The following is a 13,297-nucleotide window of genomic DNA, read 5'->3' as shown; positions in this document are numbered from 1 at the left end:
GCCTACTTCCGTTAACCGTCTGGTTTTTTGGGTTCCTGTATCCTGCTCGGCTTCTCCAACCTCGGATATCAGTCTTCAGGTTTCTCAAGGCTCTCCAATGCCCTCCGATAGGCTTGCTTTATCTGTATTCTGTTTTTTTTGGCTCCGTAACCATGGTGACTTTCCCAGCCTCAGATCTTGTTTCTAGGACTACCAAAATCGCCCAGCCCTGTGTGAGGATTGCTTTAGCGGGACCACGATACAGCGTCTGCTTGTTTGTTTTTCAGGCTCCCGTAAGCCTTGTGACTTCTACAGCCAGCCGTGGCAGTCCTCTGGCCCTCAGATAAGTTTGCTTTGTCTCTATTCAGGTTTACCCGGCTTCCAAAACCCTTGTGGCTCTCCCAGCCTCGATTCTCGCTGTTCGCTCCTCTATACGGCGGTACCTTTTCAGGAGCATTCGCTTCCCTTACACTGCTCGGCAGCTAATGCACTTCTCGTGCGGAGCTCGGGGATCCGGCTATTCTATGCAGTCTGGTCTCAGCATCTGTTACCATGCCCCAGGTCCACCACAGCTTCCGGGTGGTCGCGCCACAAGAGGAGATGTTGCTTTTCAGTCTTTTTCGCAACCTTGGCTTCTCGTTCGGGCAGCCCACCAAGCCTTCTGGCATCTGGCTAGCGATTTGCTCGCTCTCCATGCTACAGTTGACTCTGATTCGGAAGCACCTTATCGGAATGGGAGCCCCTTTCCCTGAGAGTGCAGTCACTCCCAGTGAGATCCCACTTGCCCAGACGCATAGGCAGGGTCTTGCTGAGCGGGCCCAACATCTTAGCATCAAAGGGGGGTGGGTCCCCTCTGGTGAAAAGGGAAAAAATGTCCAGATTTATCACAATACACAGCTGACCATTTCTCACTTGCCAAGATTCAAATATCACTAGCCAATGGCTAGTGGCGGGAGTGCATGTGTAATCCTTGGTTATGGATCAAAATGAGTGCCGAAAATTAAAAGTGGAATAAAACCCACGCATGTGAGGGAGCATTTTCTGTTGAGGCAGTATCTAGTACAATGCTTGATAGCACTAGAATCAGTCAGTGCATGGTACTGTGATGGGAGAAGGTGTCTTCTGCAGACATGTTTTAAACGCCCATTCCACAGAACACCAAAAGAATAATTTGGGAGCGCTGAGCAGACGGCCAGAAGTGCAGGAACCATGAGTTACACATTTACAGATGACTGCATGGAAAACAAAAGGGGAAAAACTGATCCTCCAATAGCAATACCTGCAAGGCCACTTTGTGAATGTGGCGATTAAAGTGACCTCTGTTAGGTGGACCAAGACATTAACTACAGTGTTGCAAGCGAGATAATTTTTGGATGTAACCTCTGCAGGTTATCTTTCTTAATGGTGCAGTCATTTCAGGAAAATGCATTTGTAAATTCCAGTTCTATATTTCATTTCCCCCATATGAAGGAACAGACCAGCAAAACTCAAAACACAAGAAAATACTGCACATATGAACTTAGCATGCACTGACGACTTCCCACCAACCCTCTCACTAGGGCCCGACCTTCATACTGAGCTTGAGAACATTTGGTTAAATCCTGTAATGAAAGCATAGATTTTGCATAACTATTTTATCCGGTTTTTTGTTCAGCGCTGCCTCTTCGCAGAGGGTCTTGGAGCACCTTAGAAGGTACAAAGCTTAAAACGGTGGGAGGTGAAACAGAAGTTAGAGAATGTTTTGAGGATAGGATAGAAAGATTCGGCCAGACAAGTGGTAGAAGGGGAGATGGAGGGGCAGGGTTATATCTGGGTAAACTGGTGTATTTCGAGATTCTCTCTGCAAGTGGTGGAGGGTGCAGTGCGTGCATTGAAGCAAGTGGCTGAGAAAGTAGCTGGAGCACACTGGGAGGACCTGAAATTGAATTTTGTTTTACAAGCCAGGGTTATCTGCAGAGCCAAGATACTGCCCGGAAAAAATCCTGCCTACTTTCCCATTTAAACAGCAGCACGCGCATTGAAGCAAGTGGTTGAGAAAGTGGCCGTTACGGCTGGAGCACGTTGCTTTTACAAGCCAGTACACTTGTATGGAACAAAGGAACTTTGTGAACATTTGTAAAGTAATATATTTCCCCTAATACTTTTGTTTGTTATTTAGGGGTTAATATACACCTGCAGAGCGAAGATAAGGCCTGGATAATAAGCCCCGCCCACAGTCACAGCTTTTAGGGCTGGGGGTTGGAGTTTGGGCCCCCTAACTTGGTGACTTGGCGCATACTCAGTGGAATTGCAAAGTTACCTACAGTCCTGGTAAGTATGAGTAACATTGCCCCGCTTCCTATCTTTTCACTGTTTTAAGGCAAGCCACGGGCCTAGTTGTTGCTTTGTCGACTAGCCGCTTGGTGGTACGGGCTAGGAGTTGGTGGGGGTCTCCTTTGACTAATACGTATATTTTATAACTCTATGTTTAGCCCCCAACTACAAACGGAGACACAGGCCTTGGAAGAACCAAGAGAGGCTAAGCAGTGATTAGTTAGCTCTTGGTTACCAGCTGTACGTCCTAGGGGGATAGGCATAAACGGCTCCCATCATACTTGCTTCAGTGCATGATATTGAATTACTGTACTTTTTACTCTAATTCAATTGCTCCATTTTATATTGTATATTTTATGTATTGTGTGTTTTTAAATTGAATAGCATTGAATATTTCAATTTAAAAATAAGTACTTACTAGATAGAGGTGGGATAACATTTGGAGTCCTTAAGGCTAACAGGTTTGGTAACCTATGTGTGTTCGAACCACGTGCATTGAATCTTTGGGAGATCTGGTGATTAAGAGAAGATGGCGCCTAAATTAAGATCGAATAATGTAAGAAAGAGGAAGGGAACACAAAATAATACTCCTGTCCCTACCCCGAACACTAAAACCCCTGTTATGAAGGAATCATAAGGGTAAAAAAGGTAACACTTTGCTGGAACAACAAACATTTTAGATTTTGTGACAAAAATAGACATGGTAAATGATTTTACAACGGAAGATGTTATCCCTGCCCCTGGAAAATGTTCCATGATTGATAATTCCTTATTAAACCTATGCCATGACTTCCAACGTCATTCAATGGGATTGTCAATGGGTACTGGCCCTTTACAATTAGAAAAAGGTGCTGCGGTCACGGTGAGTATGACCAATGTGATTGGGATGAACCTTTCTGTAACACCGGATCTTGAGAAGCTGGCTCAGGACAATATCACAATGGATGATGAAAACAATGCTAATTGCTCTTGGGGCGATTCTGAGCTGGCAGAAGATAATACTCTGAACATGAGGGGGCAAAAATGGATTCTCCAATAGTAACAGTGGATATTTTATTGGGGATCTGCACTAAACACATTAATGAGCAGCAAACTTTGATGGGTGTAGTAATAATTATGGTGAATGAGAACATGAAGGCAGTGTTGAATGTGATTCCTTCAATAGGGAAATTTTTTACGGCACCTATCGCTCTTAATGGGTCTATTGGAGAGCAAATGGAGCTCTTAGGGAGTTGTGCATTTTGGTAAATGAAGAAGCTAAAGAGCAGATGGGAATTGAAGATATAATAGATTTGAATGGTAATGTAGATGAGGAGGAAAGTAGTAAAACAATTGAGGTAGAAAATGAGGTAGGTCCAATTCAATCTCAAGGTCACATACTTCGACTATATCTTAAAAAAGAAATTAGAGGAATTAAATGAAAAAGTAAAGTGAAAAACATAAAAGGAAAGAGAACACTAAGGAGAATAGCTTGGCTCTAGCAGAGACATTGTTAAATGACAGGGACTGTATTGAGGTTGCAAATAGATTTGAGCTAAATCGGAATGGTTTCTCCAGATAGCGAGGATAAGAGCGACTTGGAAGAGAAATGGATTAGTAGTAAGATTCTTGGATGTACCTGTTAATATGGAAAGGGCAGGCAACGCTAGAGAAAGTGAAGTCTATAATGTAGAAATGGAAGGATTGGCTAGGAGTAGAACTAGTAGATATAATGACAATATTGGGGCTGATGGGGATAAACAACTGCTGGTAAGAAATAGAGGAAAGAGCATTAAAATAATAGAGAAAGCCCCTAACAAAGATAGCCCGTTCTCAAATAGAAATTGGTTATTGGAGTGTCTGAATAAAGTACCTCAATTACAGTGCATAAACACCTCGGACATTGAAATAATTATTTTACCAGAGGTGAGGAGTTGGAATAATTGGGCGATTGTACAGTTTGGTACTGCACTGATTGTGGAATTACTTCGAAAACCAGCGAGATATGGAACAATGATTTTGAAATAATTGTGTGCAATAATATTGGAAATGTTAGTGAGAAAAGAAATAAAAGGCTGAGATAAGGAGAACACCTGACTAGGTCTGGAAAATCAAAAGAAACCTGAGATATGGATTCCAGGTGAGAATTACTTGGCAGCATGCTGAGATAAGGAGAAGGAGACTGACATCACTATAATTTCATGGAATAGTAGAGGTTTCAGATCTTTCCTACAGAAAGAAGGAACACAATTGCTGAAAAGTAGTGATGTATTTGCACTGCAAGAGACATGGGCTCGGGGCACCATAATTATGGATGGGTATAATACTCTAATGAAATCTGTTATAGTTGAGGACAAGGGACGCCCAATGAGGGAGGGGGGCTTTGTATTGGAGTAAAAAGCTCACCAACCATTAGAGAATGTGGACAATGTGGTCTGTCAGATTAAGTAATATGTGCCATCATGGGAAAATTGCTTTTCAAGAAGTTATGCTACTCATAAATGTTTATTCCTGACCTGGGGGAGCTGTCTAGAGTAGGTGGCAAAGATCATTATGGACACAATAGATGGCTGATTAATAGAATCTCCTAAAGCTCACATTATGTTGGTAGGAGACTTAAATTCCTACTGTGACGTGATTTGGGAATTATGGAAGAATGGAATGACAGATGTGGCGATTAGGAGATAGTTCCCCAGGAATTGCTAGATAATATGGGCACTGGCCAAAATCACTCCCGTCAGATTACTAATGGAATAGTTTGGTTAAACATGTTGGAGAGCTGGGGTTTAGCCTTCTTAGAGTGGGCAAAAAGGGTGGAAAACATCCAACTTGGACTAATGGGAAGGTGAGGTATAGACTACTATAGGTTTGTAAACAGCGGGTTGCTAGGTAAATCAAACCTATCCCCACCCCACTTAGTGACCGTAAAATAATAAAATGCCGATTTCAGAGACCGCCAAGTGAGGAATGACAAATGGTGAAAGTTTGAATATTCAATGGAATTTATGTGGACAATAGGATTTGTTAGACAGAAAAGAATTTAGTTAAATTTGACCAGATGTTTAACATATATTACCCATTGAAGGGCAAGGGATTGCCCTTAATGGTCTAAAGGTTATTGATGACTTACTGGGAATGATACAGACAACTAATAGTAGAATTACCCTGACCCAAAAGATGGGGAAAAGATAATATATATTATAGCCAGATAAATGATAAGATTAAGGCTGATGTAAATACTTTAAAAAAAGATGAATATGAAAGTATCTATGAAGCTCCAAAGTATCATTACCCTATGACCAAAATTTAAGAACTAGCTTAGGGGTCATAGAAGTATTATTCATAATGCCAACTGGAGAATGATTCTGACCTTATGCCATACTCCTGATTAGAAAACATTGTGGAACTTATACAGGCAGTACTAAATAGAGGAAGTGGATTTGGATATTAATGTAATATCCATGAACGGAATACATATCAACACTATTTCGTAGACAATAGGCCGTATGATATAATGGAGGTCAGATGGGACAGTGCTGGCAGGATCTTTCCCTTTGGCATACAATATATTTTGAATATCATTATTAAGATGAAGGCGTCGAGAGCCCCAGGGCCGGATAAACTAGCAAATAGTGATTAAATGTAATCCTTTGAAATGGGCAGTGATACTGTTGGAGCTATATTTATGTATATGGGAAAGTGGAAAAATCCCAGAGAGTTGGCTTAAGGCAATATTTATACCAATCCACAAAAAAGGAAACGGATGCTGTACAAAGTATTATCGGTTGTTGGCAATGGCGGATTCGAGCTATAAAATCTTTTACTCGCTATTACTCGAAATTATTAATGCATGGAGTAAGGAGAATAAGTTACCATCTTTTCAAACAGGCTTTAGATCAGGCTTCAGCACTCTGGATAACATGGTGGCATTACATTACACAATAGCAGACATACAGAAGATTAAAGCTGCAAATCTATGTGTATGTTTTATAGACTTTTCAAGAGCCTTTGACTGTTATCAGAGATAAATTGTGGAGCAAGTTAGCAAATTAGAAAATCAACCCATTAGTGCTGCACCTATTAAAAGAAATGTACAGAGACACAACTGTGACCATTTGTTTAAATAAAGGGATTAATAGATCATTACCGATTGCAACAATCTTGGGCCTCAAGCAGGGTTGTGTAACCAGCCACCAAAGATTGTAGAGTACCTCGTCAGATGGATGTCATATGCGGATGACGCAGGTTTGATGGACAGAACGCCTATTGGCTTACAAAGGTCCCTAGATGAGTTGCAACGTTATGCTCTAGAGAATAACCTCAGCATTAATGTGGAGAAAACAAAAATTATGATTTTTGGAGGGAAGCAGAAGAAAGAAAAACTCAAGTTTATATGGAAAATCGAGACTCAGCCAATTGGGGTGGTAGAAATATACCCATATTTGAGCATGCCAGTAAGGGCTAATCTGCATCGATATCATTATGAGATTGAAAGTAGGGCACTTAAAAAATTGAATGTAATCAGAGCATACATTGCAACGAAGGGTGGCCATTCCGTGGAGGGGTTGCTGGAGATTTACAAGAGTTGCATTGTCACTGGGGCTTTATAAGCGCTGGAATCAGTGGCAAGGTTCCCGGTGGATCTAGGTAAAATTGAAGGGAAATTGTGGCAGTCAGCATTAAAGGAATGGTTCGCCCAAAAAAATTTATTTCAAAAATAGATCGGCAACATAAAAAAAAAACCATTGGCTTTTTTTTTTCGAAGTCCCTGTGTAAAATTTTGAGCAATTCAAGCTCAAAAATTGAAAAAGCAACCACATGGGCGCATCCATTTTGTGAAATGGCTGCCCACCTGTGCTGGCTTTTGCGGCACTAATGAAGGAAAAGCCAGCCAGCTGTAGTAAACAAAAGCTACCACTGGGTAGCTTTTCCTTCATTGGTGCCGGGACTCGGAGGACGCGGACCGGAGACTACAGGCAGAAAAGCTGCATCTCGGTAAGTGCCATTTATTTATTTTTTTAAATAAGCACTAGCTGCGGTTTTTTTTTCTACGTTTTCCGGGCTGGAGGAGCCAGGAAAACTTAGAAATAAAACCGCAGCTTTAAAAACGTATTTATGTTTGCGGTCGATTTTGAAGCGACCGCAAACAAATACGTTACTGTGTTTGAAAACACTGTGGTTTTTCTTTCTGAGTTTCTCAGGCTCCTCCGAGCCTGAGAAACTTAGAAAGAAAAACTGCAGTGTTTTCAAACACAACCGCATTGTGTTTCTGCTTAAATCTGCTTTCCCATTTGGGGCTCTAGGGCTCACTACGGGGAGCCCTAGAGCCCCAAATGGGAAAGCATAATTAGGCGGAAACACTGCAGCATTTAGCATTTCCCATTTGGGGCTCTCTGGCCCCCCGTGTGGAGCCCGAGAGCCCGAAATGGGAAATCAGATTTGGGCAGAAACACCACAGCATGTAAACACAACCGCGTTGTGTTTCTGCCTGCCTTGGCTTTCACTTTGGGTCTCCGGTGCTCCCATGGGGGAGCACCGGAGACCCAAAGTGATTGTAACGCTCACCTGATTCCCACGGAGGCGCTGACCCAAACTGGACTGCTACAGTTGCTTCTATGACTATGATGAGGCGTAGAACTCGGAAGACGCTCTGGGCAGGACCTCCGAATATTGACTGTCTGGCTTGTAAGGTGAGTTTTCTGCAGGTGGAAGAAAAAGGGGTAATTACAAGCTGGTTGGATAAGTTCTCCCACCAATCTTCTGCTTTTCCCACTTCTTGGTTCCCGACTGATCTCCACGAACTCTCACCTTTGGTTTAGTAAAGCCGAGCTCTCCATCCTGCTTCTGGTGCAGGGGCGCGTGGAATCCAGTTACGTCACTGGATGATTTCAGTGTTTAGGCTCAGTGTCCTTTTGTGGCTTGTAATAGTCCTTCAGGTGCCGAGGAGCTGTTGGCGACACCATCACTGCTGTGCAAGAAGAGGCTCGTGAGTATAGAAGATCTGAGGCCGCTTCTGAAGGAGCACCCTTTTATAATGTCCTTTTCTGTCTTTCAGGTGCCGAGATGCTGTGGGCGATGCCGCCGCTGTTGCACGTGCGGTGGCACGTAAGTATAACTGAATTGTGGCCGTTTCCAAATGGGCGCCTCTGATAATGTCTTTTCCTTCCTTTCAGGTGCCGAAATGCTGAGGGCGATGCTGCCGCTGCTGCGCGTGAAGAAGCGCGTAAGTATTACTGAATTGTGGCCACTTCAAAATGGGCACCTCTAATAATGTCTTTTGTCTTCCAGGTGCTGGGATGCTGCCGGAGCGAAGGCCGCGGTGAACTCCGGTGCGATCACGGATGGATAAGGTAAGCGAGCGCAGCTGCGAGCGTTTTGCCCGTTTTCTAACCTTATGTCTTTATTTGCAGGTTGTCGGAGACTGGATTCTTGTGGCTGAATTCTGGTGAGTAGATGTTCCTGTGCCTTTTCTTCATCCACAGGTTGCTGCTCGAGAAGCTGAGGGTGTGTCTGGACCTGGAATGCAGGAGCCGACTCGGTGAGTGTCCTGCTGCTGTTGCAGAATAACGCGAAGCACGTGAATTCTATCGGGCGTGGTTTAAATAGTGGAGAAGTGCTTTGGTACGTATTCTTCCTCCAGCCTCACCCAGGTAAGAAAAGAGTTCCAGTGTCAGAGGATTAGCATTAGCCCCACCCAGGTAAGAAAAGAGTTCCTGTAACAGAGGATTGGTCCCTCCCAGCCAGTGGCTGGGACTTCACCCAGCTTGGATTGTTCTAGGTGAGTATGCAGCATGGTCTGCCACAGGCAAGTCCACCCAATCACTACTGCACACTTTAAGAATATGAGCCCGGCGCCCATGGCGCCGGGACTGTGGTTCCTTATGACCCTGGCGCCAGAGGCGCCAGGACATGGTCCAAAGGGCCCCTGTAGGGGTCTGCTGGAACAGGGGGTGTGGATGATGAGCCTGCTTCCGGGGACGCTGGGCCAGTCTTGGCTCCTCGGGAGTAGCGCTCATGACAGTGATAGCCACGGCAGGCAGAAACAACGCGGTTGTGTTTGAAAACGCTGCGATTTTTCTTTCAGAGTTTCTCAGGCTCCTCCGAGCTGGAGGAGCCTGAGAAACTTAGAAAGAAAAACCGCAGCTTTTTCAAACACAATAGCATTGTATTTATGTTTGCGGTCTCTTCAAAAGCAACCGCAAACAAATACAATGTTTTTAAAGCTGCGGTTTTATTTCTAAGTGTTCCGGGCTCCTCCAGCCCAGAAAACTTAGGAAAAAAAAACGCAGCTAGTGTTTATTTTTTACAACACTTACCGAGATGCAGCTGCAGCTTTTCTGCCTGTAGTCTCTGGTCCCCCGTCCTCCGCGTACAGCACCATTGAAGGAAAAGCCACCCAGTGGTAGCTTTTGTTTACTACAGCTGGCTGGCTTTTCCTTCATTAGTGCCGCAAAAGCCAAAGCAAGCACATCGGCGGGCATCCATTTCACAAAATGGATGCCCCCATGTGCTATCTTTGAGCTTGAATTGCTCAAAATTTTACATAGGGACTTTGAAAAAAAAAATGTTGCCCATCTATTTTTGAAATAAAACTTTTTGGGCAAACCATTCCTTTAAGGCTAGCCAATTCCACCCCCATAGAAGCAATAAGATGCAAAGTGGGACTTACCTCCTTAACTACCCTATGGAAAATTAAGTGCTATAAACTGTATATTAAAATGACATCTCAGAGCGATTGCGAAGATAGTTTTTTTAAAGTAATGGGAAGATGCATGCTCGAGAAGGAGGGTATGTATGAGACCATGCAGGGGCGTTGCTAGGTGGGGGTTAAGGGGGCTATAGCCCCTGATCTTTTGGTTGTAGCCCCAGATAGAATCTTAGCTACAGCCAAAAGACTAGCTAGCCCCCAGTCCCAACAGTTCCGACATCAGCTTAGCCCCGGGTCTTTCCAGACCTAGCAACTCCCCTGAGACCATGAAAGATCTGACAAACTTCTCTTTTTAAGAGAAATTAATATGAATGTACCTAAAGAGACTGGATATGAAATGCTTGTACAAAACTTTGAAAAGAAAGGCAATACAAATACAGTGGTATTTATGTAATAATCTGGAGCTGCTAGGGAATAAGACAATTTGAAGGATACAGTCTACAAGGTATGGCAGCGTCTAAGCCCCACAGTTATAAACTGAAGGTAGGCAATAGAGATCTCGCTAGGTTCATCACTTCATTGAGATTTAACATACTACCTTGTTATGAATATATTGGTGGCTGGAATGTTATACCTAGAGATAAAAGTGTGCAGGTTGTGTCAAAGGGAGGGGGAAACGATAAAACACCTTTTGACCGACTGTGACAAATTATCAGATTTGTATTACAAAGGGTATAAGGACTCGACACATGATATCAGGATGATTACATCAGACCAATTTTGGTCATGCATCTTTATAGCAGAACCCTTGATTTATATAGGAGCGAATTATATATGGAGAAAAATCCTAAGAAATAGGGAATAATTACCTGATAGTATCAGTGTGAATAATGTCCCCCTAATCTATTAGAAAAGAAATTGAAGAATGTAGTCTTGAACTATCAAATTGATTGTTTAACCGCCTGGTTCTTTTAAATACTGTATTATCTATATAATGTCTTTTTAGATATTGTAATTATTAATCAAATTGTGACATTTTTAATTAGAGCAATGGAATAACAGTATTTTATCCTAGCTACTTGAAGGAAATATGGCAATTCTTTCTTTTCCCTATGAATTGTTATTATTTAGGTGAAGTGTTTATATAGGATTGCAATAGGTCGGATAATTGATGTTTACATTTTATATGTTTTGTGTTTCTTGTGGAGCTATATTAGAAATGTGGTTTTAATGAATTATGATCAATTGTTAAAAATTATGTTTAAGGTTTTAATTAACCAATGACACTATAAATACATTTTTAAAAATTAAAAAAAGAAGTGCGCATGTGAAGAGCTAGGGTGCTCCATATCCTGGTGCCCAGTCATTTTGCTTGCATGTTAGTCTGCACAGTGTAATCTTTATTGGCCTTTTGCAGGCTTTACCTTTCAAGAGAAGTATAGTTTATTTACGGTTTATCTGATAATGTGCATTAATAGAAATGTATGCTAGTACCATTCTATAGTACTGTGATCAGTTCTCAAATTTTATGATTTATACACTAGCCACAGTGAGCCTATAGCCCTCACACTACAGTTACAGTAACGTCACTCAAGCTCCACAGACAAAGTACCAATGCTGCAGTCAATACTTTGAGCATGTGTGTGCAGGTATAGCTATAGGAGCACATGTATACAATACATTACATACAGACAGATGTTAAATTGAATAGTAGATAGCATTGTCATTGTATTCAGACAGCAGGTGGGTTCTGTGTTTTACTGATGGCCTCAAACTAATCTTTTTAATGTTTGCAGCATAATATCCATCAAAAACAGCTAGGCCTCCATGAGGTGAAAGGTCTTCAAAATCTTTTACATCACAAGCGATGGAAGCTAGGCACATCCTTAAGGCAAAGCGTAGTGACGTAAGAGAAGGGTGTCAAAACTGTCACTGCATACAGAAAACCAGACATCTGACCCTTCCCGCGCTACCTGCCCTATTTGTTCCACATCCAGCTTTCAGACTAATGAGCTCAGTCTGCATAGGTAGACCAGCCAATATTTTCTCTAGATAGATGGCAATGCATTACCAAAGATAGTTTCACTCTGTTCAACAGTATACAACTACATTTGTATGCAATATAAAACATTTCTACTGCATTAACTTCATCAACAGTACAAAACAATATACAATATGAAACTTCTACTGCATTAACATTATGTTGGACAACAGGGCATGCACTGAATATATCCTTCACATATCCGACAAATGTGCTGGTCATTTACACGTGGCTGCATGTTATTCAGTTTGCATATATTCTGCGTGTACATTAGAGTAGAGCCCTTAACAGTAGACAGTTCTTGGGATTGAAAGACTCATTTATAATAGTGTAGCCTCTTAAATATTGCGACTAAAAAAAAAATGGCTAAGCCTCAAAAAAGATAAAGTCCATCTGTCAAAATCAGTGATAGCAATCATCTGAGCCTGAACACTCAATATCTTTAAACATGTCATCTCCGGTGGTCATTGCACAGTCGCCTAAACATTATTGGCATGCAATGCAGTGTCATTTTATTTTCATGTTCATTTAGACTAAAGTCTGCCGAAGGGCCATTCTTCCCACAAAACTTTGAGAGCATAATGCCAGTAGGCTATATATAAATATCAAGTAACAAGTTTTTAAAAATGATTTTCTAGCAATGAAGGCCAATGACCTGTGGGGACTAGGGTTTAGTTGCCCACAGTGCAATTAAGTGACTGAAGAGCAAATGGGTTATCATGCCAACATCCTAACATTAATGGGAACACATACCACCACCACACACATTTGTTTTACATGACAGACTACTGTTCTTTCACAAATGGAAGGGGTTTATTTTCAAGAATGCAATAGTTGGGAATGAACAACAGGGAAAATCAGTTGAGAGTTCCCAGGTACAGCGATTATTTATTGTGCCCATTGTTACCAATTGTTATTCGTAGGTCTGACAGCAAACTTGCATCCCAAAAAAAAAACATCAACAAATGACTGCTATGGTCCTGTAAGGCCACCTCAGAATTATTTTGGGGACTGGGAGCCCATCAACTTATAGTCTTATATTTCATAACATCCCCAATATCCCCCATCAATGCCTGTAGTATATTATGTACATACCAAAACATACTCGTGTGGTTACAAAATGCAGCGACCATTTCTCTGACTGGTCCATTCATGGTCACATGCTATGAAAGTTTTGATGTGTCCAGTTTTATACGTCATCATGGCCAATTAAATGTGTCAGGAGGAAGGATGCAGCAGAAGTAGTGGGCATCGGGGCACGTGTGGGTCTAGGGTAATATAACGGGTAGAAATGTCGACCATCTTGCTGAAAGCGCAGCACCTTATTTGTAATGCTT

The 13,297-nt window shown here is 42.1% G+C and overlaps 1 protein-coding gene across 4 annotated transcripts in view; it reads right to left on the bottom strand.

Moving 5' to 3' along the window:
* Positions 1-13,297, bottom strand: part of SIPA1L1 (signal induced proliferation associated 1 like 1) — a 1,823,374-nt gene that overhangs the window by 859,738 nt on the left and 950,339 nt on the right. The window lies entirely within an intron of this gene.

Source organism: Ambystoma mexicanum, chromosome 14 (assembly GCF_040938575.1).
Source record: "Ambystoma mexicanum isolate Mex_15411 chromosome 14, UKY_AmexF1_1, whole genome shotgun sequence".
Lineage (NCBI taxonomy): Eukaryota > Metazoa > Chordata > Amphibia > Caudata > Ambystomatidae > Ambystoma > Ambystoma mexicanum.
The sequence above is the reverse complement of the archived record's forward strand: the minus strand, read 5'-3'. Positions and strand labels throughout refer to the sequence as shown.